The following is a 27269-nucleotide window of genomic DNA, read 5'->3' as shown; positions in this document are numbered from 1 at the left end:
AGCACCAATCCAAAAGCTATATCTCTGATCAATAAGCCTCTAATAAGGTTTACTAAAAATAGAGAACATAAATTGCTAATTTTAAAAATGAAAGAGGAAACATTACTATAGGTCATAGAGACACTAAAAGGATAATAAAGGGTATAGAGATATGAAGAACTCTCCACCCACAAATTTGATATAGATAGCAAATAAGCACATGTAAAAATTCTCCACATCATATGTCATCAGTGAAATGTAAAACAACAGTGGGCTATAAAAAAACTATATATTGTTGTTTAGTCACTATAAGTTCAGTCACTCAGTCGTGTCTGACTCTTTTCGATCTCATGGACTGCAGCAGGCCAGGCTTCCCTGTCCATCCCCAAATCCTGGAGCTTGCTCAAACTCATATCCATAGAGCTGGTGATGCCATCCAGCCATCTCATCCTCTGTCATCCCCTTCTCCCGCCTTCAATCTTTCCCAGCATCAGAGTCTTTTCCAATGAGTCAGTTCTTTGCATCCATGGCCAAAGTACTGGAGCTTCAGCTTCAGCATCAGTTCTTCCAATGAATATTCAGGACTGATTTCCTTTAGGATTGACTGGTTGGATCTCCTTGCAGTCCAAGGGACTCTCAAGAGTCTCCTCCAACACCACAGTTCAAAGCGTCAATTTTTTGGTGCTCAGATTTTGTTATGGTCCAACTCTCACATCCATACATGACCACTGGAAAAACCATGGCTTTGACTAGACCTTTCTTGGCAAAGTAATGTCTCAGCTTTTTGATATGCTGTTTAGGTTGGTTATAGCTTTTCTTCCAAGGAGCAAGTGTCTTTTAATTTCATGGCTGCAGTCACCATGGCTGCCATGATTTTGGAGCCCAAGAAAATGAAGTCTCTCAGTTTCCATTGTTTCCCCATCTATTTGCCATGAAGTGATGGGATCAGATGCTGTGATCTTCATTTTTTGAATGTTGAGTTTTAAGCCAGCTTTTTCACTCTCTTTCACTTTCATCAAGAGGCTCTTTAGTTCTTCTTCACTTTCTGCCATAAGGGTGGTGTCATCTGCGTATTTGAGGTTATTGATATTTCTCCTGGCAATCTTGGTTCCAGCTTGTGCTTCGTCCATTCTGGCATTTCACATGATGTACTCTGCTCTACATATAAGTTAAATAAGCATGGTAACAATATACAGCCTCGATGTACTCCTTTCCCAATTTGGAACCAGTCTGTTGTTTCATGTCCAGTTCTAACTATTGCTTCTTGACCTGCATACAGATTTCTCAGGAGGCAGGTAAGATGGTCTGGTATTCCCGTCTCTTTAAGAATTTTTCACAATTTGTTGTGATCCACACAGTCAAAGGCTTTAGTGTTGTCAGTGAAGCAGAAGTACATTTTTTTTTTTAATTCTCTTGCTTTTTCTATGATCCAGTGGATGTTGGCAATGTGATCTTTTGTTCCTCTGCCTTTTCTATAACCAGCTTGAACATCTGGACATTCTCAGTTACATCCGATTCTTTTGTGACCCCATGTTCTGTAGACCACTAGGCTCCTCTGTCCTTGGGACTTCCCAGACAAGAATACTGGAGTCGGTTGCCATTTCCTACCCAGAAGGTAAAGGGGATCTTCTTGACCCAGGGATCAAAGTCGAGTCTTCTGCATTGGCAGGCAGGTTCTTTATCACTGAGCCACAAGTGAAGCCCCATATACCTATCAGAATTGCCAAAATCCAGAACATTGACAACACCAAATGCCGACAAGCATATGGAGTAACAAGAAATTTCATTCAGTACTGGTGGGGTGCAAAATGGCACAGCCACTTTGGAATAGAGTTTGTCAGTTTCTTACAAAACTAAACATACAGTTACCATATGATCAAGCAATGGCACTTCTTGATATTTAACTAAATGAGCTGGAAACTCGTGTCCACAGGGAAACCTGCACTCCCATGTTTATAGCAGTTTATTCACAATTGCCAAATCTTGGAAGCAACCAAGATGTTATAGATGAATGAATATATAGCAATGAAATATTACTCAGTACTAGAAAGAAATGACCAATTAGCCCACGAAAAAGCATGCTGCTAAGTCGCTTCAGTCACGTCTGACTCTGTGCGACCCCATAGACGGCAGCCCATCAGGCTCCGCCATCCCTGGGATTCTCCAGGCAAGAACACTGGAGTGGGTTGCCATTTCCTTCTCCAGAAAAAACATGGAAAACCCTTAAATGCATTTTATTAATGGAAAGAAGTCAGTCTGAGAAGGTAACATATGGTATGGTTCTAACTAAATGAAAAGGCAAAACTGTGAAGATCTTTAAAAAAAATCAGTGGTTGACAAAGGGATGATGAACAGATGTAGCAGAGGATTTTCAGGGCAGTGAAAATACTGTACATGATAATATAATGATGGATATATGCTATTATACTTTTGTCTAAACCCATAGAATATGTAACACCGAGAACAAATCCTCATGTGATCTATGGACTTTAGGTGACTATGATGTGTCAGAGTAGGCTAATCAGTTGTAACAAATGCACCACCATAGTGGGGGATGTTGACAATGAGAGACCACATGTATGATGGAAGGGGTTGTATGGGAAATCTCTGTACCACTCCCTCAACTTTGCTGTGAATCCAAAATTGCTTTAAAAAAAGAAAAACAAATTATTTTGAATAGCTAGCATATTTGTCACATTTCTTAGGCATGATGGTGGATTCTGACTTTTTCGAGTGTTTATATGATTCATTTGTTTTCCTGGTCTGGCTATGTTGGAGATAATTTGTCAACACACTCTTTTAGCCTCAAATGATTAAAAATATTTCAGGATATTCAAAAGTCATCCAAAAAAGGAGAAGTCTTAGCAAACTGAACAATTCTAGAGGCTGTAGCCTCTGTGTGTGGAGCACTGGGCTGGGTCTTTGGTGCTGCCCACGAGCTTTCTCTATTGTGGCAGGCGGGGGTTACTCGTGGTGGTGTGTGTGGGCTTTTCATTGCAGCAGCTTCTCTTGTTGCAGAGCATGGGCTCCACGCGTGAGGGCTTCAGTAGTTGCAGCTTATGGGCTCTAGAGAGCCGTCTCAACTATTGTGTGGCACGGGCTTAGTTGCCCTGTGGCGTGTGGAATCTTCCCAGACCAGGAATCAAACCTATATCCCCTTCATTGGCAGGTGGATCTTTAACCACTGGACCACCAGGGAAGTCCTGTTGGGTCTTTAATATTCAACCATTCCTAGTGCAAGCATAGCATTTGGCACTTAGGTATAAGTAGCTCCACAAATGTGTGTTGTGTTAGTTCGCTTTAAGTGTATCTCCTTTAGGACAGATGGTACATGTCTACAACTTGAGATGGCTTTAGATGAAACTGAATGGGAGGGGTTAAATTAAAGCACTCCATTGAAAGGCTGCATTTTCCATGTTGCCTCCTAAGTGTCTCAGTAGATAAACACTAGTTGATTACAACTGAGTGACACGGAGCCTTGAATGGAGTTTAGAGGATTGATTAATATATCTCAGAAAGCCAAGTCAAATACCATGTAAATGACTCCTGGAGGGAAAGAAGAAGTCCCTGGCCAAATTTCCATAAGTTCCTAAGTTGATTTTGCCTTTCTATGGCCTCATCTGGTTATGGGGTTTTCTGCAGCCTGCTGTAGTTAAGACACCCATACAGTGTCCTAACTAAATCATACCTTCATAAAATAAGCAAATATTGCTGAACCTTGACTACACATCAGACACAAAGCTGGGTGCTGGAAACATGAAAAAGATGTGCTTCAGACCAGCAAGAGTTCACACTCTAGTTAGAAAGGCAGGCTGGTGTGATGAGCATAGGCATGTGCAGGAAAGAGGCTTGGAGGAGCTGGAAAATCTCTGCTTTTTGAATCAGAGACTGTGATTTGACTCCAGACCCTCCTGACTTTAAGGTGAATATTCTTTGACAAGTTATTAATTCTCTTTAAAATTCAGTTTTATTTGCTTCAAAATGATGGTGATGACACTTAGATATGCTATCTGTAAGGCACTTGGCACAGAGGAGACTCCTGATATATGATTATACATACTTGCATGTCTAGGTGGGATAACCCAGGGATGGTTGTGTCTTGCACAAGCCCAGACCACGGCTTCTACCATTGTCAGGGTAGTATGTATGTGCATGCGTGATAAGTTGCTTCAGTCATGTCTGACTCTGCAACGTGCCAGGCTCCTCTGTCCATGGGATTCTCCAGGCAAGAATACTGGAGTGAGTTGCCATGCCCTTCTTCAGGGGATCTTCCTGACCCAGGGATCAAACCCATGTCTCTTGTGTCTCCTGCATGGGCAGACAGTTTCATTACCACTAGTGCCACCTGAGGAGCCCCAGGGTCACTTCACAGCCACTAAATCCTCTGATGTTTTTATTTCACTACTGAGCTCTCCTCACTTTCTAGGAAATTTGATGTGGAAATTTGAAGGATGCTGTAAACACTGGATGTTCTTAGGTGGTTTTCAGAAAAGAAGAAAAACACAGGAGACAAGAAGAAAAAAAAAGAGACATAGACTTTAAACTGTCATCAATCCCTGCTGTCATCTCAAGCTGGGCTGCTTTTCCTGGTCTCACATGACAGCACCAGAAACAAAGATAATTTTGTGGGCTAGGTGTGTCTGAAACTCTAAGCTGATAGGTATATAGGGCCATGTAAAAATAGGAACCATTAAAGTTTCAAAACTCAGTTCAGACCTCAAAATCAGAAACAAATCCTTCTTCTTTCCTAAATTCAGATTTGGAGCAGATTCTTATCCTCTATGAACTGAACTGAACCTACTCTTATTTGGAGCTATGTCATAGGGAGGATAATATCCTCCCCACGCCCTCCAGAGAGGCCCATTTCCTAAACCTTGGAAACTGTGAATGTATTAGATTACTTAGGAAAAGGAGTACGTCAAGGCTGTATATTGTCACCCTGCTTATTTAACTTATATGCAGAGTACATCATGAGAAATGCTGGACTGGAAGAAACACAAGCTGGAATCAAGATTGCCAGGAGAAATATCAATAACCTCAGATATGCAGATGACACCACCCTTATGGCAGAAAGTGAAGAGGAACTCAAAAGCCTCTTGATGAAAGTGAAAGTGGAGAGTGAAAAAGTTGGCTTAAAGCTCAACATTCAGAAAACAAAGATCATGGCATCCGGTCCCATCACTTCATGGGAAATAGATGGGGAAACAGTGGAAACAGTGTCAGACTTTATTTTGGGGGGCTCTAAAATCACTGCAGATGGTAACTGCAGCCACGAAATTAAAAGACGCTTACTCCTTGGAAGGAAAGTTATGACCAACCTAGATAAAATATTCAAAAGCAGAGACATTACTTTGCCAACTAAGGTCCGTCTAGTCAAGGCTATGGTTTTTCCTGTGGTCATGTATGGATGTGAGAGTTGGACTGTGAAGAAGGCTGAGCGCCGAAGAATTGATGCTTTTGAACTGTGGTGTTGGAGAAGACTCTTACGAGTTCCTTGGACTGCAAGGAGATCCAACCAGTCCATTGTGAAGGAGATCAGCCCTGGGATTTCTTTGGAAGGAATGATGCTAAAGCTGAAACTCCAGTACTTTGGCCACCTCATGCGAAGAGTTGACTCATTGGAAAAGACTCTGATGCTGGGAGGGATTGGGGGCAAGAGGAGAAGGGGACCACAGAGGATGAGATGGCTAGATGGCATCACTGACTCTGACATGAGTCTGGGTGAACTCCAGGAGTTGGTGATGGACACGGAGGCCTGACATGCTGCGATTCATGGGGTCACAAAGAGTCGGACAGATTGAGCGACTGAACTGAACTGAAAGTGGAAAAGGGAGACTGAAAAGAAAGTAAGTGGGAGAGGTAACTATGAAAGGAAAGTAAGTGGGAGAGATAACAGAAATGCAACATTGTTGTCTTGAGATAGAAGGGGCCACAAGTCAAGGAATGTGAGCACTCTCTAGGAGCTGAAAAGGCAAGAGAATGAATTTCCCCCAAGGCCTCCAGAAAGGAATACAGTTGTGGGAAACCTCAATTTTAGTTCAGGGAGACCCATTTCAGACTTCTGACTTCCAGAACTATACAATTAAACATTTTGTTGTTTTATGCCACTAAATTTTTGTGGTGATTTGTTATAGCAGATGTGGGAAATAAATACAAGTTGGGACCACAGACTGGATCAAGATCCTGAAATTTACTGGAACCTAGTGAAATGAAGTCATTCTGTCGTGTCTGACTCTTTGCGACCCCATGGACTGTAGCCTACCAGGCTCCTCCCTCCACGGGATTCTCCAGGCAAGAATACTGGAGTGGGTTGCCATTTCCTTCTCCAGGGGATCTTCCCAACCCAGGGATCGAACCTGGGTCTCCTGCATTCCAGGCAGATGCTTTAACCTCTGAGCCACCGGCAATTTGGAACTGGAACCTAAGCAGGACTCATTTGTGAATTGTTCACTGGCCGGAAAATCATACCAAATCTTTGTCAGTAATTTCTCTAACAAAAGACCCAGACAACAAAAGTGCTCCCTACATTTACTCTTGTTAAGTCAAAAATATATTAATAATTGCTACTAATTTATATAATATTTTCACATTAATGATGCAAAATAGAAAAAAGCTATTATTTGCTGTTCAAAGCCAAATACCTTTTAAACATTATTTAATTAATTTTCAAAATAACTCTAGGAGGTGTATGCAATTTTTCTCTTGCTTTCATAGGTAAGGATACTGATCTTCACAGGATCATAAAAGAAATGAGAAATGGGATACAAGTGTGTCTGAATTCCTAAGTTCACACTCACTCTCAACTTTTATTTTAAGCTCTTAAAAACAAATGTATCTATTTCAAAATTATTAAACCAGAAATGTACTACATCTGAAGGGCCTCTCAAGCTGAGACCCACACATACACACACACACACACACATATATATACATATATTACATTCAGACCAAGGTAAATGAAAGTTTTCAGTATTCAAGCATTCAAACTTTATAAAAGAAAAACATTACTTTATTACATAAGAATTACTGTAAAATTCATTTGAGAACATTTATCCCTAAATGAATATAAAGCATATTTTTATGGCTAAAATGTAGATTCAAACTGTATCTTCTGAGAAATTAGCATAATAATACCTTCCTATAAGTCTGTGTGTCCGCCAGATTAGATTAGGCAATGAATATGAAAAACACTTTGTAAACTCTGAAGTGTTTTGTGTATGTATTCATTGTTTGCTATTTCTTATAAACCTACTAGTAACAACACACATTTCTGTAGCCCATGGAATGTTTAAGGCTCTTCAGATATATACTCTCTCATTTAATATAATTTCTAAAGGTGAGCAAGAAGGCATTCCTCAGGAATGAAGAATAGAGGCTCAAAGTTTAGATTCTTTCAAAAAACATTTACCAAAGCCAGGTATGTGGCATTACCATGTGAGACACAGAACACAAAAGATGGATTAAATGTGAATTTTTCCATAAAGAGCTCACCATTTACTGGGAACAAATAGAGTATAAATAATTTCAATATGATGGAATGAATGATAGTATTAAATGACTGCACAGTGCCACACAGAGAGTTGTTCAGTCACCCAGTGGTGTCCAACTCTTTGTGGCCTCATGGACTGCAGCAGGCCAGGCCTCCCTGTCCCTCACCACCTCCTGGAGTTTGCCAAAGTTCATGTTCATTGCATCAGTGATGCCATCCAGCCATCTCATCCTCTAACATCCTCCTCTTCTGCCCTCAATCTTTCCCAGCAGCAGGGACTTTTCCAATGAGTCATCTGTTCACATCAGATGACCAAAATACTGGAGCCTCAGCTTCATCATCATTCCTTCCAGTGAATATTCCAGGTTGATCTCCCTTAATATTGACTGGCTTGATCTCCTTGCTGTCCGAGAGACTTTCAGGAGTCTTCTCCAGCATCACAGTTTGAAAGGATAAATTTTTTGGCGTTCTGCCTTCTTGACGGTCAGCTCTCAGAACCATATGTCATCCCTGGGAAGACCACAGCCTCGACTATCTGGAGCCTCGACTATTTGTCGGCAGAGTAATGTCTCTGCTATTCAACATGCTGTCCAGGTTTGTCATCGCTTTCCTGCCAAGAAGCCATCTTCTTCTGATTTCATGGCTACAGCCAGCGTTTACACTGATTTTGGAGCCCAAGAAGAAGAAATCTGTCACTACTTCTACCTTTTCCCCTTCTATTTGCCATGCAGTAATGGGGCTGGATGCATGATCTTAGTTGTTTTTTTTTTGTTTTTTTTTTTTTTTAATATTTACACTTAAGCCGGCTCCTTCACTCTTCTCCTTTACCCTCATCAAGAGGCTCTTTAGTTTCTCTTTGCTTTAGCCAATAGAGTGGTATCATCCAAAAATCCACACAGAAAAAATTAACCCCAATTTCCTGGCTTCTAATCTCTCTTCCTCTCTTTCTTTTCCCCTTTTCAAACACATTCTTCAAGCCTTTTTTTTTTTTTTCAGTCCTTCTGATCATCTCACTCCTGTGCCAGAAGGTGCCAAGCATCTCTCTGTCTTCTCACAACTCTCCAGATTGAAATCCACCTGGGCAGAGACGATTTGTTTCTTCAGTTCAGTTCAGTCGCTCAGTTGTGTCCGACTCTTTGTGACCCCGTAAATTGCAGCACGCCAGGCCTCCCTGTCCATCACCAACTCCCGGAGTTCACCCAGACTCACGTCCATCGAGTCAGTGATGCCATCCAGCCATCTCATCCTCTGTCATCCCCTTCTCCTGCTGCCTCCAATCCCTCCCAGCATCAGAGTTTATTCCAATGAGTCAACTCTTCGCATGAGGTGGCCAAAGTCCTGGAGTTTCAGCTTTAGCATCATTTCTTCGAAAGAAATCCCAGGACTGATCTCCTTCACAATGGACTGGTTGGATCTCCTTGCAGTCCGAGGAACTCGAAAGAGTCTTCTCCAACACCACAGTTCAAAAGCATCAATTCTTCGGTGCACAGCCTTCTTCACAGTCCAACTCTCACATCCATACATGACCACAGGAAAAACCATAGCCTTGACTAGACGGACCTTAGTTGGCAAAGTAATGGTCTCTGCTTTTGAATATGCTATCTAGGTTGGTCATAACTTTCCTTCCAAGGAGTAAGCATCTTTTAATTTCATGGCTGCAGTCACCATCTGCAGTGATTTTAGAGCCCCCCAAAATAAAGTCTGACACTGTTTCCACTGTTTCCCCATCTATTTCCCATGAAGTGATGGGACCGGATGCCATGATCTGTGTTTTCTGAATGTTGAGCTTTAAGCCAACTTTTTCACTCTCCTCTTTCACTTTCATCAAGAGGCTTTTGAGTTCCTCTTCACTTTCTGCCATAAGGGTGGTGTCATCTGCATATCTGAGGTTATTGATATTTCTCCTGGCAATCTTGATTCCAGCTTGTGTTTCTTCCAGTCCAGCATTTCTCATGATGTACTCTGCATATAAGTTAAATAAGCAGGGTGACAATATACAGCCTTGACGTACTCCTTTTCCTATTTGGAACCAGTCCGTTGTTCCATGTCCAGTTCTAACTGTTGCTTCCTCACTTGCATACAAATTTCTCAAGAGGCAGATCAGGTGGTCTGGTTTTCCCATCTCTTTCAGAATTTTCCACAGTTTATTGTGATCCACACAGTCAAAGGCTTTGGCATAGTCAATAAAGCAGAAATAGATGTTTTTCTGCAACTCTCTTGCTTTTTCCATGATCCAGCAGATGTTGGCAATTTGATCTCTGGTTCCTCTGCCTTTTCTAAAACCAGCTTGAACATCTGGAAATTCACAGTTCACGTATTGCTGAAGCCTGGCTTAGAGAATTTTGAGCATTACTTTATAGCATGTGAGATGAGTGCAATTGTGTGGTAGTTTGAGCATTCTTTGGCATTGCTTTTCTTTGGGATTGGAATGAAAACTGACCTTTTCCAGTCCTGTGGCCACTGCTGAGTTTTCCAAATGTGCTGACATACTGAGTGCAGCACTTTCACAGCATCATCTTTCAGGATTTGAAATAGCTCCACTGGAATTCCATCACCTCCACTAGCTTTGTTCATAGTGATGCTTTCTAAGGCCCACTTGACTTCGCATGCCAGGATGTCTGGCTCTAGGTCAGTGATTACACCATCGTGATTATCTTGGTCATGAAGATCTTTTTTGTACAGTTCTTCTGTGTATTCTTGCCACCTCTTCTTAATATCTTCTGCTCCTGTTAGGTCCATACCATTTCTGTCCTTTATCAAGCCTGTCTTTGCATGAAATGTTCCCTTGATATCTCTAATTTTTTTGAAGAGATCTCTAGTCTTTCTCATTCTGTTGTTTCCCTCTATTTCTTTGCATTGATCGCTGAGGAAGGCTTTCTTATCTCTTCTTGCTATTCTTTGGAACTCTGCATTCAGATGCTTTGTTTCTTCAGATGCCCTCAAATCATATTGTCTACAGCAGTCATAAGGAGTGATAAAAATGGGTAGAGCTAGAGGCTTATATTCTTCTCTGCACCTACCAATATGCTGGACTCTTAGTATATAGGCTCACTTATTTATTCATTCATTTAGAAAACGCTCATTTAACACCTACTCTGTTGTAGGTAACATTCTAAGTGCTGACAGTGTAGAAATAGCATCACTAATTGTAATAGCTACTGTCTTCAGTGCACTTATCATGGACCAAGCATTCTTGAGGGCTTCCCTGGTGGCTCAGATGGTAAAGAATCTATGTGCAAGGCAAGAGACCCAAGTTCAATCCCTGAGTCAGGAAGATCCCCTGGAGAAGGGAATGGCTACCTACTCCAGTATTCTTGCCTGAAGAATCCCATGGACAGAGGAGCCTGGCAGACTATAGTCCATGGGGTTGCAAACAGTCAGACCTGACTGAGTGACTAAGCACACATGTGCAAGTATTCTTATAAATATTTTGCTTACGTTAATTTAATTCTGATGACAAAAATAATACTGTTGTCATTGTTTGAATGAGGGAACTGAGAAAAAGATTAGGTAATTGGCACAAGGGACACTTAGTAAATGGATAAGCCATAATTTAAACTCAGCCTGGCTTGGGCCAACGCACTTAACCATTAGAATAATCCAGGACTTTGAGAAGAAACTCTCTTGCAGTCCTCATTTCTGAGAATTTTATCTTGAAAGAGTCTCAAATTTTATCACTTTATTGTGTATAATGATATCATGTGCTTTTTCTCCCCTGTTCTGATAATATATTAACTATCCTGATTAACTTTTTGAAAGACAAATACACATTATGATCTCAAAATAAATTCCACTTGGCCATGATTTTTGTTTGCTTAGGATTTTACTTATAATTTATGAGTAACATAGGCTTGTATTTTTATTTTATTTTTTTTACTTATCCTTTTCTGCTTTTGGTATAGGGTCAGACTGTTTTCATAATATGTTAGAGTGTTCCTGTTCACCACTATCTGAAAGATTTGTGTAAGACATTATTTTTCTTGAAAATGCTTGTAGGAACACACTAATGAAATAATTTAGGCCAGAAATTTCCCTTTCCTACTTTGGTATGTTACTTTGCTTGTTTGAGGGAAGATTTTTAATTGCAGTTTCAATTTCTGAGATTTGGGGATCTAGTCATATTGTTATTTATTGATTGATTAATTCCATTGTGGTCACTGTATGAATTCAACCTTTTGAAATTTATGTGGATTTGCTTTTTTGCTTAGTGTAATGTCTGTTTTGGTAAATATCCCAAAAACATTTGAAAATACTATGTATTCTACAGTTTTTTGGTTGTAGTTTTGGCGCATAAGGTCAATTAGTTCAAATTAGTTAAGAGGGTTTTAACGTAAATATTCTCTCTCCCATATGACTTTTGCTTTGCTCTTTAAAAAGTATATTTTAGACTTTACAGCAATAATTGATATTCTGTCTGCCTTTCCAATTAATTCTGTTTTTTATATGTATCTTGAACTATTTAGGCACGTATACATTTGGGCTTGTTATGACTTCCTGTTGACTGTTTCCTTTTTCTTTATAAAAGATTCTTATTTCTTTGTTTAATACATTCATCAGTGTCTGTTTTCTCTTATACTAATACAGTCATATCAGCTTTTGTTTGGTTAGTGTTTGCATGCTATATATTACTCTCATTGTTATTATCTTACATTTAATCTATGTTGTTAAAGGTCAAGTATATCTCTCCTAAACACACACTTGACTCTTGAATATATATATTTATTTTTCTTAGTGTCATAACTTTGCATTTCCTTTGGGTCATTACATAGCTTACATTTAGTGTAATTACTGAGATCAACTTAAGTCTGCTATTTTAATATTTGCTTTCTAACTGTTCAAACTGTGGCTTGTTTCCTGTTCTTCCTTTTCGATTTTTAGGATTAGTCAAGAAACATTAGTATTCTGTTTTTTTTTTTTTTCCTGTATTCAATTTTACTTACATTTGTATTATTTGTAGTGATATGTTGATTATATGTTCTTAACTTATTGCTGCTACTGCTGCTGCTGCTAAGTCGCTTCAGTCATGTTCGACTCTTCACGACCCCATGGACTGCAGCCCACCAGGCTCCTCTGTCCATGGGATTTCCCAGGCAAGAGTACTGGAGTGGGGTGCCATTGCCTTCTCCGTAACTTATTGCAGCCTACCTTAAATTAGCTCTCTACCAATTCTTGTAAGACCCTTACAACAATTTAATCCATTTAGTCCATTCTCTTATTTCATTTTATTTATACATAGTTAACACCCAAAGTACATTGTTTTTATTGTTTAACAACTGTAATATTTTACAGTTATCCAGTATGCATCCCTTCTCATGTTTTCATTTTTTTCTGAAATTTCATGTTTTTATACGATTTTCCTTCAATGTGCAAAACTTGCTTTAGAATGTCTTACAGTGTGAACCCAATATCAATACACTCTCTGAAACTCATCTGAAAATATTTTAATTTCATGAAGGCAGCTATACTCACCACTATACTTCCAAAGCTGCCATTTCACCTTCATTTTTAATCATATTTTTGTTGAATATAGAATTTTCATTTTTGTTTTTCTTTTAGCACTTTAAAGATGCTTTTCCAGTATCTTCTGTTTTTCATAGTTATTATTTGAAAGTTTTCTGACAGTTGAAAACAATGTGCCTTTTTCTATCATACCTTCAAAAATATTTGTCTTCAGTCTTCAGAAATTCAATTATTGTGTCAATATGTCTTCTTGAATCTCTAAGTTTTATCTTTCATTAGTTTTGTAAACTTATCAGTAGCTTTTCAATATTGCTTCTCCTTCTTCTTTCCTTCAGAGATTCCAGATATATGTTTGTTAGCAGATTTTACAGTTTCCCATGATTCTATTGTAATCTGTTCAGATTTCTTCATTTTTCGGACTCCACTTTAGTTTAAATAACTCCTATTGATCTTTCTACATATTCACTAATTGTCTTTTCTGCTGTTACAAATAATGAGTTCTTAATTTATGATATTATATATTTTTGTTTTAGAATATCCATTTGGTTTGTTTTAAACATTGCATCTCTTGTTAGAGTTACCTATTGATTCATATTTTCCTCGTTTAAAAAATATGTGTATTTACTTTAAAGCATTTCTAATGAGTAATACACTAATCTATTTTTATTGGCTATTTTCTCTATTGATTATGAGTTCTATTTTTCTCCTTCATATTTCAAACCATTTTTATTGAAGTATAACCCTTCTGTAAAGGACCATAAGGACTAAAGATGGTTTGCTTTTCCCTGATGGTATTTCTCTCCTCTAGTAGGCAGAATCATGAGCCAACTTGATTTATTCAGCAAGCAAGCTAGGTCAAGATTGGTTTGCAACCCTAGTCAGACTCAGTTTACCTCTGGTTACAAATCTCTCAAAGGCGAGAACTTTCCTGTGTTTTATTAAAGACCCAAACTTGTAGCAGAATTTTGGCTTAGAGTACTGTTGATTCGCATGCTTCCTTGGCATTCTGCAAAAATCCTCTTTCTCTCTTTGGGAAATCAAACTTATCATTGGTAGCTCCTCTAGATTCTAATTTTCCACATAAGTCTGAATGGTTATCAAATATTAGCTTCCTCACCAGTATTCTCATATGAAAGAACGGATCTTTAAACTATGCTCAGATTCTGCAAATATTCCCAGTGAGTAAAATACTCCTTAAATTCCACCAAGTGAAATGGATTTTTTCCCTGTTTAGATTAATTCTTCTAGACCTTTTACATGTACAAAGCTCTTCAGTGATTAAAAAAGTATAACATTTATAATTTATCCATTTTTCTAATTGCTATTATGGGGAAAATAGTCTACCAATAGATTTTAAAATTTAACAGGGAATAGAAGTCCATATATTGATTTTGTAAGTAGAAAATTCAACTACATTAAATTTTAAAAATAAATTTAAATAGTAAAATTATAAAGCAATGTTGTACACTATTTAAATCCTATCAATGTCCTTATTTGTAAAATTTATAACTTGACTATGAAATAAATAAGAGAAAGCAATTTCAGAGCATTTGGTAAATAAAGTTTGTCTTGCAAAACTGCCCGTTGAGTAATAGTAATAGGATCTATCTCTTCATGATTCTTCTAATAAATTTTTTATTAAACAGCTATTACGTACTATGTACCACATCAGTGCTGTGGATTGTACTGAATATAAGAATAATAAATTCCAGGTTCAGAAGGAGGTTGATAGTCTCATGAATGTCACTTATGCAGAGGTTACGTCTTGCTGAAGGGATTGACAGTGCAAAGAAATACAATTTATTAATGTCATTGTCTTATGACAGTGAGTCACCTGGGTGTGTCAGCAGCCCTCAAGAGAAAACCTATGTCCCAAAGAGGTGTTTTTAAGACTGTTGACAAAGAGAAGTATCTCTTTTTAATAAATGTAAAATGACATCTTATAAAGTTAACGTGGCATAAAACTATAAAATGCAAAACTATTGTAAAGGCCAATTATTGAGAAAATTGATTGTGCAGCATGTTAGCAAGTTTCATAACTGACTTGTAGAAGCAGAGTAGTAACATAAAATATATAATATGCAAATAATCAAACAGCAAAAGAGAAGCTAGAAAAATTTCAGGGCAGAGAAAGTAAAACTACCACCTAGATGTGGTGAGACTCTTTATGTATATTGATTCTTTGGGATTTAAAATATAAAAAGACAAATCCTGAAAAAAATGAACACCGAGGACCCTAAAATCAGAATTCTAAGAGTATAAAGATATCGTCCTTGAAAAATCCCTTGTGTTACTCTCTAGCTTCCTTGATAGGAAGACATTGGTAAAAAATAAAAGTGTTTATTTTTACAGAAAAGTTTCTATTAGTTGGAAATTGTTATATTAAAGCATATAATGATGATAATAATAACTTACATTTGTTAAGCACTATTAAGTGCCGGTCCCTGCTCTTTATATGTGATTTATGTGTTTCAGCTCTTGTGATTTAATCCTGGACTCATAAGTTAGATACTGTACTACCACCATTCTCATTTTGCTGATGAGGAAAAAGGCAGTTTTTCCTCTTTTAATCCTCTTCAGTAATTCCTTTCATCCTCATCAATTATACTGAGGTTGAATACTATTACTGTTTCCATTTTATGGGTGAAGAATTTACTAAAATTCTTCAATTAACCTAAAAATTAACTCAGTCAATGTCACACTAGGAAACTGTGATGCCAAATTCAACTCAGATATTCTGGGTCCAGAACCATTGCTTTTAATCACTAACACTAAACCATGTCCAATTTAAAAGGAGTACTATAACAGTAATATTTTTTAAAGTGTTTATATCGGTCAGTTTATAAAATTACCATGACAGATTACTCAAAGAAACTAGCTGCTTTCGGAGTTCCTCAAACTTTTAAAGACATATATGAGTTGAAATCATTGACCTAACATGGTTTACTCATGTTCTTAAAAAGTCTCCTCAATGCCGCATTATTCACCAGTGTTTATGTTCTTTATGGTCTTTCTTCTTCACCAGATTCTCAGAGGAAAATATATTCTTCTTTTCTTTGTTGTTTATTATGTAACTGCTAACCTTTTTCACCTGTTCCAAGACCTCATTCCATCAACCATCTTTGCCACTCCCCTATATATTCAACTCATGCCAGTTTTTTGTTTGTTTGCTTTAGTTTTCAAGTTTTGCTGTAACAAGGTACAGCATCTCAGCCAATAAAACTAATATTTCCCTAATCCTATAAAGATAAAAATAACACCTTCTCCAATCCTATTAATTTTTAATATCTTGAAAATGAAAGTGAAGTCGCTCAGTTGTGTCTGACTCTTTGCAACCCCGTGGACTGTAGCCCACCAGGCTCTCCGTCCATGGGATTCTCCAGGCAAGAATACTGGAGTGGGTTGCTATTTCCTTCTCCAGGGGATCTTCCCAACCCAGGGATCGAACCCAGGTCTCCCGCATTGCAGGCAGATGCTTTAACCTCTGAGCCACTTATTCAGCTTTATTGAAAAGGGAGTTTATACTAAGTCTTCCTATATGAAAGAGTTGTTTGCTTGCAACCAAAAGAGCTTAACACTGACTAACTTAATAAAATAAGAATATATTGGGAAGATGTATGATACCTAACAGGACAGAAGCTGTACCTTTGGAAGGACTTTCTGGCTTTCTGACTGTCCAAACATTTCATCTTCAATATGGCATTTCTTACCCATCTTCCTATTAGGTGGTGCTCTTGGGCTGGCTCTGACTAAAAGTCTGTTGGTATTATAAATAAATCTTATTTATAGTGAGGGCATAGAATTGCTGATGCAAGGTTCTCTATTACTCTGCTACATTAACTGTCATAGGTTGAGTTCTCCAGGAAGAAATACTGAGATAGAGTTGAGTCATGAGTATTTTTAACATGCACACATAGATGCGTGCATGCTCAGTCATGTCCAACTCTTTGTGACACCATGGACTGTCACATGCCAGGCTCCTCTGATCATGGAATTGTCCAGGCAAAGAGTACTTCAGTGGGTTACCATTTCCTCCTCCAGGGGATCTTCCCAACCCAGGAATTGAATCCACATCTAGTCTCCTGTGTCTCCTGCATTGGCAGGTGGATTCTTTACCACTTTGCCACCTAGGAAGCCCTTCACAGCTTTTTATTAGGCATCAATACCTGCTAAGGGAAGAGGGTGCAAGTCAATTTGGACAGAGAAAGAACTTGTCTGCAATGCAGATCCAAAAAAGCCTAAGCCAACCCAGGGGAAGATTTGGAATAAGTATATAGTTCCCATTACAATCTGAGTTGAGCAGAAATGGCCAGGTCTTTGTAATCCCAACTTGCTCCATATCAGAGCTGCCCAGGGAAAGGCAGGACCTTCGGCATGGGGACTCTCTACAGTAAAGGTAGGCCTTGAAGTTTCTGATAACTGAGGCTGTCTGGTTACGTCACTCTCCATAGCTGGGAAGCAAGTCCTTCCTTAAGGGAAATCTGGGTGGAGCATCCCTGTGTCTACCACAAATATCCGAGATGATTGAGTTTGGTTACTATGATTCGTATGCCTAGATGTATACGGCTAGCAGAGGAAGGGTATATGAAATAGTATTTTCACCGGAACTGCAAAAGAGGAAATATAATAGTTTCCAAAAGGGAAATGAGATTCTGTTATCAGATAGAAGGTGGAAAGGATATTGGACATGCAGAAACAACAGAGTTTTTATTCTTTATCGTTTTCTCATATCACTTCCACTTTCTAATTGATGGAAGGTGGATTCCTCCCTTTTCAATCTACTTAGATTTTGCTAAGCTCACAAGTATTTTTATTAAGAGAGATATCTGCTCCCTCCTAGAAAGTCAGGCTTAAGCACATGACTTTGGCCATTTAGATATAACAGGATGTGGCATGTATAATTGGTTGACAATGTTTCAGGTGTACAGCAAAGTGGTTCAGCTATATGTATATATAAATATAAGAATATATGTGTGTGTATATATATTTATATATTTCAGATTTTTTTCCATTATAGGTTATTACAATATATTGAAAATAGTTCCCTGTGATATATAATAAGTCCTTGTGTATCTATTTTTTTTATATATATATAGTAGTGTTATTGTTGTTCAGTAGCTAAGTCGTGTCTGACTCTGCAACCCCATGGACTACAGCATGCCAGACTTCTCTGTCCTTCATTATCTCCTGGAGCTAGCTCACACTCATGTCTATTGAGTCAGTGATGTTATCTAATCATCTTATCCACTGTCACCTGCTTCTCCTCTTGCCCTCAACCTTTCCCAGCATCAGGGTCTTTTCCAAGGAGTCAGCTCTTCACATCAGATGGCCAAAGTATTGGAGTTTCAGCTACAGCATCAATCCTTCCAATGAATATTCAGGACTGATTTCTTTTAGGATTGACTGGTTTGATCTCCTTACTGTCCAAGGGACTCTCAAGAGTCTTCTCTAGCACCACAGTTCGAAAACATCAGTTCTTCAGTGCTCACCCTTCCTAATGGTTCAATGAGCACATCCATACATGACTACTGGAAAAACCATAGATTTGACAAGATGGACCTTTGTTGGCAAAGTAATGTCTCTACTTTTTCATATGCTGTCTAGGTTTGTCATAGCTTTTCTTCCAAGGAGCAAGTGTCTTTAAATTTCATGGCTGTAGTCAGCATCTGCAGTAATTATGGAGTCCAAGAAAATAAAATCTGTCAGTTTCCACTTTTTCCCTGTCTATTTGCCATAAAATGATGGGACAGGATGCCATGATCTTAGTTTTTTGACTGTTGAGTTTTAAGCCAGATTTTTCACTCTCCTCTTATAGTAGCGTATAGCTCTCAATTCCGATCTCTTAATTTATCAGCTTTAAGAGAAGCTGGTCATTCTGCCTTGTTCTTTTTCTATTCTTCAATGAACCTATGTCCAAATAGTAGCTGTTGTGCCTGGACCCCAGAGTGGGGACAGGAAGCAGCGTAGCAGACAACCAATAATAGAGAAACAGAAACTGAGGGTTTGAGGTATATGATCGTAGTGAGGGCTCGGTGGACTTGGAACGGGAATTCATATCCCACTTACATTTTGTTGGATGTCCTATCCAATCCCAGAGTCTCAGACTCAAATGGCTTTAGAAACTAGACAGGTGATTTCACATTATTCCAAAGCCAGTGGTCATTTTGTTAGGGACAGCTGGTGCCCAAAGAGAAAAGGAATTATATATGCTTGGCTGAAAGTATTCCAGTTCAAATGGTTTGTAAAATCTCCACCCAACGAAACCCATCTTCTGGATGAAATCAATCCTAGGATCACCAGTTGACCCTCCAGCTCCACCAAGTAGACCTCTCAGTGTGGCCTAGGGTAGCACTTCCTACAAGCTTATAAGGATTAGTTCTTAACACACTGAAGCCTGAATTCCAAGCAAGCAGGCAGGTTCTTTCTACAGGGAGATCAGTGCTCACGAAGAGCATTGTACCTTTGAACCTTAGTACAAAGAATGGAATTTAAGCCATCCCAGTACAGTTTCATGAATAAAGTTTAATTTTTTTCATTATTTGCTCTAAGAAAAGAAAACAAACAAACAGATTTCTGCCCAAATATCTAAGTTCCTTTCATCCTTGGCATCCTGAAATTCTTGTTTAAAACAACTTAAATCACCAGAGGAGCGTTAAAGTCCTTTTTAGAGCTTATCTGTTCAGCAATGCCAGAAGAATGCAGACTGAGCAAGCAGCAAGTCTAAGCAAATTCCCTGGGACCAGAGCTCTTGAAGGGACAGAGGGACTATTTTCTTCAACATAAAAGGGAATGGAATACATTTGCTCTATTTTCCACTTTTCCGTTCTGAAATATGAGAGACACTTCGAGTGTGTTCCTTAGGCGTCCTGAAGAATAAACTATTTCTGGCCCCACAAACCCATTTCTTTTTGTGGAAATCAGATTCCACCCTCCCAGGGACTTAGAAGAAAATCAAAGCTTTCAACTCCGGAAACATCCAAATAGCGTCCTTTCCTCAGAGTACGCTGGTAGCTGTGGATCTCCAGCCACACTGTGGGAGTGTGGGTTCATATCCTGCTATTGCTAGGCAGATGACATCACTCTTCTTTTCCATAAAGAGTTGTTCCATCTGTGCTGCTTGCTGAGCAAAACACACGTATGTGGGGCCTGCAGATGAAATATGCCTGCGATGTGGGCCCAGGCCAATTTCGCCTCTTAAAGGAAACAGCAACGCTATTTAAGTGGTACCAATAAAATAACATTTTATCTTCCGAATTTAAAAACAATTCCCAAGCCTGCATGGAATCAACCCTTTCAAATAGTTCAGGAATCTGCTGTTATGTCCTCTGAACATAATAGTTTCATGTTTGGGAGTTGCTAGATCTAACAGAAAATAATAGGGACTTTTCTAATTGCTTGTAACCGGCTAGGCACTTAACATTTAATTCTCATCATAAGCCTTTTCTAACAATGACATGCTTCCCATTTTAGGAGTGATAAAAATGAAAACGGAGGCTCAGAGAGGTTCAATGAACTGTTTAGAGTATTAATACTGGAGCCTGAGCTTTCATCTCTGGAAATCTAATCGTGAACCTGGAGTTCATTCCACCCCTGCTCATCAGAAAACAATTAACAGGTGAAAGGCAAATGAGTATTTTTGATAACACATTTTTTTAAATAGGATGACTTGCCAAATCTCTTCTCTCTGGAACGCTTCACAATCTGTTCCTCGATTTTTTTTTTTTTTTTTTTCCTTCTTAAAGGCAGGCTGGAGTAATAGAAACAGGCTTTTGGAGGGCTTTGAAGCACAATAGTATATAAAGATGTGACAGTGACTGCTATCCGGAAAGTACAAACTAAATCTCTAGCAGGGTTTGATCATCTCTGAGTCTAAGCTGGGAGATAAGAGATTTGTGACACTGGCAATGCCGTTAATTCTGGGACAGGGGTACTAATACATTTCCTTGTTCTGTCTGCCTTAAGGCTTTGTCCAAGATACTCGGTGAAAAGAACCACATCTCTTTCATATTTTGGGGGAACTCCAATTGATCTCAGCAGCACCCATCTCTCCTCCCCTACCTTTCTACATCTTCCTAGGTGGCAAATGGATGAAAGGATTGACTTCTTGGCCCTTTAGCAGCGGAATAACAATTGTTTCCCATCTCTTCTTTTCTTCCCAACTCCTCCCCTTTCCCCATCCTGGGAAGTTAAGTTTCTTCCAGTGAGGTCTTCCCCTATAATCCCAGAGGCCTCTTCTTTTCAGTCCATCTACAGTCATTAACAAATTGAGAATTTCTCCAGAGCTTAAAGTTTGACTCTCTGGAGCTGGGAACAGATAGTGCGAATGATAAAAACAAAACAAAACAGCCTCCCCGCCCACCCAAACAGCTGTCACCAATCACACTCTCCAATCCTCAGGGGGATCCGTTGAGCTTACTAGAGTGAAGGATCAATCTCGAGTTGCCCTGGCAACAGTAATCAGCTTTGAGAACATCCTCCTGGGCTGTTTGGATGCATGGAAAGGAAAAAGCAGGATGGGGAGCAAAGGTTTGTTCTCCCCATGTTTTGAGAAGTCCCTGCACAGCAGTTCACTGTGTTCACCATGAGGAGTACTTGTGGATCTCACAGCATGAAAAGGGTCTGCTGTGATGAGATTGATTTCACTTAAGAGGCCCTTGAAATACGCATGCACACCCTAAAGTTTTCAAGAACGTTTATCAGGAGCCAAATTTCCATGGGGAGTTGGAAATCAATTCTTCAACAGCAAACTCCAACCCTGTCAGTTGCTCAGATCCACACCCCTCATTCTAGGTTGGAAAATGAAAGAATCTCCTGAAATCCACATTGGGAGAGTAAGATGTGGTTGTCAGTGAAGACAAGAAGGCAGGGTTGTCCACCCCCATCCCACACACCCTCATTGATTCCAGCTTTAGCTCTGTGCAAGTTTATTTTTAAAAATGTGGATGCTCCATTTTCAGAGAGTGATCTAAAAATACACTCCTGCATGCCTGTGGCTGTGATGTGTATATAAATCCAAAACCTCAGAATAGAGGGGATTACACTGAGAAGCACAGATAGACCAAAAAGCAGAACAGGATGATTCCTTCTACCTTCTGTGTCAGGAGGCGGCACTCATGGCATTAAGCACATCAAATGTTGTCAGAGTTGATTTCATGAATAGGTTTCTGTGAGAAGTAACTTAAAGGACACGGAAGAAGACTGTTTTCCAGGTGTGATCCCATATTGCCATTCTTCTCTGCCCAAAATGACATTTTTGATAAAACTAAAATTGTAAGAATAAAAGCAAACATTGATTAAGGGTGTTCCATGTAAGAATAAAAGCAAACATTAAGAGTGTTCTATGTACTGGTGTGATCAGACCCCCTGCCCGGAGGTGGCTCTTCTCTCTCTCACTCTCTGTACATCCCCTGCTGGATCAGTGCTTGCTTCACCTACACCTTACTCACACCACTGACCTTCCTATGTACTTGCCCCCTACCCCAGTTAGTGATTGTTCTAACCCTTAGATCAGAACATCTCCACCTGATTGCTGATCAAATGGGTAGTGAGAGCGTGCCCCTCGGCCAGTTTCCCTGGTAACAAATGAGCCAACCGATGTCAATTCCCCCTCTAACTGGTAACCTCCCCCTCCCTCCAGGAGCTGCCCTGTCCTGCCTGCTGCCTGCCTGGTACGGTAGACTGTTGTTGTTTTGTGGCTGGAGCGGGAGCTGTCATGTCCCGGGGCCTGCAGGCGTCCTTAACATGGACTCACTGCCAAGTGAGGGTTCTTGGCTTCTCGACAGGGGGAAAGAATTCAAGAGCCAGCCAAGGAAAAGCAAAGGTAAGTTTATTTAGCGGGATACACCTTCCATAGGTGGAAGGCGGACTGTCTCTGAAACTGAGAGCAGGCCCTGATTGATAGCAGTTTTTGCAGGCTAAGTAATTATACACACTAATGAGTGGGAGGAATATTCTTGCTATTTTGTGGAACAGTGAGGGTGTCTGAAACAAAAAAAAAAATAGGACCACTGCCAACTTCTTGGCTTTTTATGGTCCCTCTTGGAACTGCTGTGGCATAAGAACCAGGTGTGGGTGTGGGGTGGGGGTGACGTTTGCATTCACATGAAGACATCCTGAGCTCAAGGTCAATGACCGTGCTGCTCTTCCCAAAGCCATCTTGGTTTCGGCTGGTTCAGGCTGGCCTTTCTCGCCTCCCTACAGCTGTGCCCTCTTCAATGACCTAGCCTTGTGTCCTGCTCCTTCCCCTCCTGTCTCAGTTCCAGGGCCTTGCTTCGAGGTGTAAGATCCCCCATCCATGAAACCACTGAGGTCTGTTGCTAACTCTGGGCTCTTTCTTTGGTCTTGAGGATGGGCAAGTACAGGGCCTATAGGCCTGCTGGGTGCAGCCCCAAAATTGCTGGAGCAGCCAGGAGACCAAGGAAACTCCCCAGAACCCTGAGATGTCTGGAAATAAGGACAAGGAATGGAAAGTTCACAGGGGCTGTCCACTTACACGTGGGGCCCAGGAGTCACTGGGTGTAATTCTTAAGGTTATGGAGGACTCCTGTGGTGGCTGACCTCTCTTGGGCGCCACCAGGACAGATGGAGAACTCATAGGCACCCTAATTCTGTTGTGGAGATAGTGACTGCCATTGCAAAGGGAAAAAGTGTTAGATAATACGGCACTGGCCACAGCTGTGGGCTGGTGGTTGCTTTTCATATTAAGAAAGGGCACAGAGGCCAAGTTAACAGCTGAAGTGAAGGTTAGCTTAAATGCTGATTCACGTTCCTCTGGAAGTGAGGCAGGTGCATCTGACTGAGTGATATGTATTATGGTTACTCTTACACTGAATTGGCTATTTAGAAACTGTCAAAAAAAAAAAAAAAAATCCCTGAAAATGTCCTAAATGGGAACCTTTTGACTTTATAAGACAGGTTTCTGCCTACAAGCTTAGAGGAAGTTAACTTTCTAGAAGGAATGTGTATTTCTCTTCCTGTGTTTTTGAGAGAGAAATAATATACCTGGGATCTCAGGAACTTTAATGCTTGAGAGCAAAGGAAAAAAAGCCTTAAATTCTAGCAAGAAAATGGAGATCCTTGTGCCTGTATAGCTATATGTATGTGTTTGCCAACAAAGGTCTGTCTAGTCAAAGCTATGGCTTTTCCAGTGGTCATGTATGGATGTGAAAGTTGGACTGTAAAGGAAGCTGAGTACTAAAGAATTGATGCTTTTGAACTGTGGTGTTGGAGAAGACTCTTGAGAGTCCCTTGGACTGCAAGGAGATCCGACCAGTCCGTCCTAAAGGATATCAGTCCTGGGTGTTCATTAGAAGGACTGATGTTGAAGCTGAAATTCCAGTACTTTGGCCACCTTATGTGAAGAACTGACTCATTGGAAAAGATCCTGATGCTGGGAAAGATTGAAGGTGGAAGGAGGAGGGGATAACAGAAGATGAGATGGTTGGATGGTATCACTGACTTAATGGACATGAGTTTGGGTAAACTCCGGGAGCTGGTGTTGGACAGGGAGGCCTGGTGTGCTGCAGTCCATGGGGTTGCAAAGAGTCGGACACGACTGAGCAAGTGAACTGATGTGTATCTTATAAATATGAAGTGTTTCTGCCTGCAAATGGCATTGCCAAGATTGGTTTGTGGGTGAGCTCTGTTTAATTGGCTTAAAAGAAATCACACACACATATGAATTCTCAGAAAGCTTCAAAATTTGTCCACATCCTGGTGAATGACTGTACTTAGCATAATAAGTATCTTACTCACTCTTGATACTTTTCGGCTGCTGGTGTCTGTATTGTTTGTGGTATCTGGTTGCCTCCGTGTACCTGACCCCAGGGATATCATGGGAGAGGGGCAGACCAAGATTGTAAAGGTCATGTGGGGTATGTAGAGGTGAAGTATATGATCAGGCCACCCAAGATGGCTGTTCTTTTGCTCTCTGGACATCCCCTGTCAGACCAGTCCTGCTTTACCTACACCCTACTCTCATGACTGACCTTCCTATATATGTGCCCCCACCCCAGCTAGTGACTGTTCTAACATTTATATCAGAACATCTCCACCTGCTAGCTGATCAAAGAGGTGGTGAGGGGTGAGCCCTTCTGCTGGTTTCCCTGGTAACTGATGAGCCACACTGATGTCAATTCCCCCATAACAGGTAACCTCCTCCTCCCTAGTCCTGGGAGCAAAGACTGCTGCCATGTCTGGAAGATATACATACACATATATATAATCTATATCCTGTAATATAATGGAATATTACTCAGCCTTAAATAAGAAGCTCTGTCACTTACAACCACATGGCTGAACCTGGCAGATATTATGCTAAGTGAAATAAACCAGACACAGAAAGACAAATTTTGCATATCTCATATGTGGAATCTAAGATAGCCATACTCAGAATCAGAGTGAAAGGGTAGTTAGATGAGGCTAATAGACGGAGGAAATGAGATTTTGGTCACAGGATCCAGAAAAGTTGGTAAGTTCTGGAAATCTAAGGTATGGCATGGTGACTAAAAAATGATACTGTATTTTATACTTCAAATGTGACAAAAGAGTGAATCTTATGTGATCTCACCACACATACAAAAAGTAATAACTATGAGATGATGCTTATGTTTATTAGCTTTATTGTGATAATCATTTCATGATATATAGATATATGAAAACATCACATTATATACCTTAAATAAATACAATTTTTGTCAATTTAACCATAAGAAAGCTAGGGAAAAAGCTTGGATGTGAGTTAGGCCTGGGTAACATTAACTCTGGTGCTTGGGGTAATAATAGAGATTGAGAGAAGTGGAGTTGTGTAGCTACCAAACTGTAGTATGAAGGCTCTGAGAAGAGAGGAAAGAGGGTTCAAGGATTGGTAAAGGGCAGTAGTTTGCAAGTTTATTCTGTAAAGAGACAGATAGTAAAAAGTTTCCATCCTATAGGCCTATGGTCTCTGTTGCAACTACTCAGCTTTGCCGTTGTAGCACAGAATTCCCCATAGAGACAGCAAGTGAGAGCACGATCATGGTTGTGTTTCTGTAAAATTTTTATTTATGGAGATTGTAATATGAATACTTTTCATATATCATGAAGTGCATTCCTTTTTTTTTTTTTCCCAACTACTCAAAATGTAGGGGACTTCCCTGATAGTCTAGTGATTAAGACTTGGCCTTCAAATGCAGGGCGTGCAGGTTCAATCCCTAGTCTGAGAGCTGAGATGTGACATGTCTCACAGACAAAAAAACCAGAACATAAAATAGAAGCAATACTGTACCAAATTCAATAAAGACTTTAAGAATAGTCCACATCAAAAAATCTTTAGATCACAAGCCAAAAAAGAAAGGGATCAAAATATAATAACCGTTTGTAACATGGGCCGTAGGAAAACACACAGCAAGCCAAGTTTCACCCATGAGCTATAGTCTGTCCACCCCTAGCATAGGGCACGGAAAACCTGCAGAGGATTTGTCCTTACAGGGAGAGGCTACCCAGGGCTGAAGTGGAGACCTCACCTTTCAGGATCCAGTCAACTTCCAGGTACTTTGGAAGGAAAGGTGTATGTCTTTTTGGTGCCACTTGTAAGTGCCAGGGCCTGAGCTGGCGCTTTATATACTTCATCTTTGCTTCGCCTCTCCTAGGAAGTGATGATATTACTCATTGTTTATCTTACAGCTGAAAAAGCCTTTCTCTGCATCACAACACAGGCAGTAAATGAGGGGGCCTGTGATCAACAGTGGTGACTAGCTCCAAAACCCTTTCTCTGTCCACTGTTCTACACTGCCTAGCAGGACCAGAACTTGATCCAGGCAGGCCCTGACTGAATACAGTAGCTCATTTTTGTCTCAGTGACATGACAGAAGAATAATACTTTAGAGGTTGTGACTACCTACTGATTTTTCATCCAACTCCCTTATTTTGCTGGACAAATAGATGGCTTACCAATGCTAGATTTGAGGTGAGATATGATGATGAAGAGTAAAAATAGACTCTAAGGCAAGCACTCCCAACTACGGGTAATTTTGCCCTCTAGGGGACAATCCATTATATCTAGAGATATTAATATATTTGGTTGTCACAAGTAGGGAAGGAGGTGTTGCTGGAATCTAGCAGATAACAGCTAGAGGTGCTGCAAGATATTATACAAGGCATAGGAAGAACCTTACAGAAAAGTAACTATCTGGCCCCAAATATTAGTAATGCTGCTGTTGAGAAATCTCACTCTAAAGGTTCAGTATTTCTGCTATCCCAAAGGCTCAACTCTCACCAAATCAAGTTTCTACTTTTAAAAAAGATAATTTTTATATCCTATGAGATGGCATATAACCATTTTAGGATGCTCTATTTCTCCTTC

The 27269-nt window shown here is 39.9% G+C and overlaps 1 long non-coding RNA gene and 1 other non-coding gene across 2 annotated transcripts in view; one reads left to right on the top strand and one right to left on the bottom strand.

Annotated features, from left to right (window-relative positions):
* LOC139186871 (uncharacterized) overlaps positions 1 to 27269 on the top strand; it is a 58467-nt gene that overhangs the window by 5079 nt on the left and 26119 nt on the right. Inside the window, exon 2 of the long non-coding RNA XR_011570488.1 lies at positions 22566 to 22748. This is a non-coding gene — a long non-coding RNA (uncharacterized lncRNA). The remainder of the gene's footprint in view (positions 1 to 22565; positions 22749 to 27269) is intronic.
* TRNAS-GGA (transfer RNA serine (anticodon GGA)) lies at positions 6314 to 6386 on the bottom strand. Its single transcript has one exon. It is a non-coding gene; the product is annotated as a tRNA-Ser (tRNA).

The sequence above is a fragment of the Bos indicus genome, chromosome 14, assembly GCF_029378745.1.
Source record: "Bos indicus isolate NIAB-ARS_2022 breed Sahiwal x Tharparkar chromosome 14, NIAB-ARS_B.indTharparkar_mat_pri_1.0, whole genome shotgun sequence".
Taxonomy (NCBI): Eukaryota; Metazoa; Chordata; class Mammalia; order Artiodactyla; family Bovidae; genus Bos; species Bos indicus.
The sequence above is the reverse complement of the archived record's forward strand: the minus strand, read 5'-3'. Positions and strand labels throughout refer to the sequence as shown.